At 31.5% G+C, this 2500-nt stretch overlaps 1 pseudogene; it reads right to left on the reverse strand.

Annotated features, from left to right (window-relative positions):
• The window catches only part of LOC109093757, a 50011-nt pseudogene that overhangs the window by 14306 nt on the left and 33205 nt on the right, over nt 1–2500 (reverse strand).

The following is a 2500-nucleotide window of genomic DNA, read 5'->3' on the forward strand; positions in this document are numbered from 1 at the left end:
GAAATACAGATGGAAACAACGAAGAAAAGAAGTGAAACAGGGATTGCAAAAGAAAGATAGTGCTAAGATGGCATGTTTAGTAAAGAGATATCTGTTCATTATGGATTTGCATGCTGTTAGATTTCACATTTCTATTTTAAAATCACATGCACATTAGCCACGCACACATCCAGTTCCTCGCACCTTGCCAGCAGGCTCCTACGGTCAGCTGCAGGTCGATCTGAGAGGAGTGGATGGGCCAGTCATCTGTCACCAGGTAAGGGTCATAGGTCACGCCATCCACATATAGAGTCACCACTGGGAAATCAACACTGATGACGTAATAATGCCACTCCTTATCACAGATCTGAGAGAAAGAGAGAGAATTTCGCAATATTTCTGCTTTCTATATATCTGTTGTTTACATTTTTGCTTCAGAGTGTTGTTTTGGTATAATTTGTGTACTGTTTTATTATTATTAATTTTAGTTTTATTGTTATTAATTAGGTTTATATATTTTCAGTTTTCATTTTAATTTGAATTTTAGTCATTTTGTTTGTTTGTTTAGTTTTTGTTCTTTTTAAATATATTTAGGTTTAATTTATGGTCACATGCAATGCAGGTAAACAAAATATTTCAAATTTGGGTTTTCAAGTTTTATTTTGTTTTTATTTAAAAAGAATCAATTTTTTTCAAGTTTTATTGTTTTTATTTAAAAGAAAGCTTTTTTTAATTTTTAATTCACCTTAAACTTACCCCATATTATTAGTTAGTTTTGCAAGGGCTACATTTCAAATTTTTGTTTAAGTTTTTATCTAATTTTAGTCATTTCACCTTTAACTTACTAAAGAATTTTTAATTTCAGTTAACAACACAGCTTTGTTCAACCCTAGCAACAGCAAGTACTTCAAAAAATAGACAGATGGTTTAAATGTGTTGATTTGTGGTCATGAATTGTGTCTGTCTGTATCTGTCTGTGTTTGGCCCGTTTGGACCGCTGCCAGTCAAAAGCACACGGCAGCAGACGGTTTCTGCTTGCTCTGTCACACACAGTGTGTGTTTGTGTGTCTGGGTCGAAGAGTCTAGTGGAACTGATTGTTACACCCTCACACGAAACCATCAGACATTTCTAATCTTCACTACATCTTTCCTCCTGCACCTGAATGTCTTCCTCTCCCCCTCCACCCCATGTCTTCCTTTTTCCTTTCCCACAAGTGGCCACAATTTCTCTGTACAGCTCCCATTTCAAAGTGACATCTGCAGTAGGACATAGATGACAATATAAAGAAAGGAAACCAGCACAAAACATGCCCAGGTCAATTATATTGTATTATATGATATTATATTATATTTTTTATTGAATCTTACATTTATTTATTTATATATAAAAAATGATAGATTACAAATTGAGGTTCAGCTCATTCTCTGCAGATGTCAGAAATATTTATATATATATTGCTTGCAGTTTTCTTGCCTGGCAAATGGTATATATATATATATAGGTTATAGCTCATTATATATATCTATATAGATATCAGAATATATATATATATATATATATATACGACCACATATACACACATATATATTTTATTTTTTGTGATATTCAACTCGCTCTCTCTCTTTATAATCAAATATAATTATAATTGATTTCATAACAATTAAACACACCCAGGTTCTCATTATTGTAATGTTTTTAAAATGTAATTGTTATTAATATTGCTTGCAGTTTTCTTGCCTGGCAAATGATAAAATGGATGAAAAAAAAAAAAAAATCCAACCATATAGCAAACTAAAATGCCCTAGCAATTAATTTATTAATATAATTAATTTAAAAAATGTAAGATAGATAGATACTTTTTTTTACAAATTTAATCACAAATTATGACAAATACTACTATTACATATACACTTTGCTATTGAAATACACTTAATAATAATAAAATAATTCATAATAAATCATTAATAATGGCTGTAATAATGAATAAATAATAAAAAAATGTTTTTGCATTACAGTATGAAATATGAAAATATCAAACTGCAAAAATATTGATAGTACAAAAATACAATGCAAAATATATTCTTGACAGGCGCTGTGAGATTCAGCCAGAGCGAGAGTTGTTTTTCAGTGTTTTTCTTTAATCGATTCCCTCTCTCTGTGCACACAAGTCATCTCTCTGTGTTCTTATTGTGAATAAATTGATTTATTTTTCTTTAAATTTCACTTTTATACTCTATTGGTATTTTTCTCGTATTCTATTCAGGTTTTTCAGCCTCTCTTTTCTATCTCTGGTGTGTCTCTGGACAGGCATTGATTTTCTGCAGAGTTGTGTGTGTGTGTGTGTGTGTGTGTGTGTGTGTGTGTGTGTGTGTGTGTGTGTGTGTGTGTGTGTGTGTGAAAATGGCTGTGGATAGCAGTTGTGGTTCATGCAATCCTGTCAATCCAAAACTACAACAACTGTTATTTTACATCTAACATACATTACTGTGGTTTTCGTACAGAAAACAGGTATGTTCTTAG

Source organism: Cyprinus carpio, chromosome A15, assembly GCF_018340385.1.
Source record: "Cyprinus carpio isolate SPL01 chromosome A15, ASM1834038v1, whole genome shotgun sequence".
Taxonomy (NCBI): domain Eukaryota; kingdom Metazoa; phylum Chordata; class Actinopteri; order Cypriniformes; family Cyprinidae; genus Cyprinus; species Cyprinus carpio.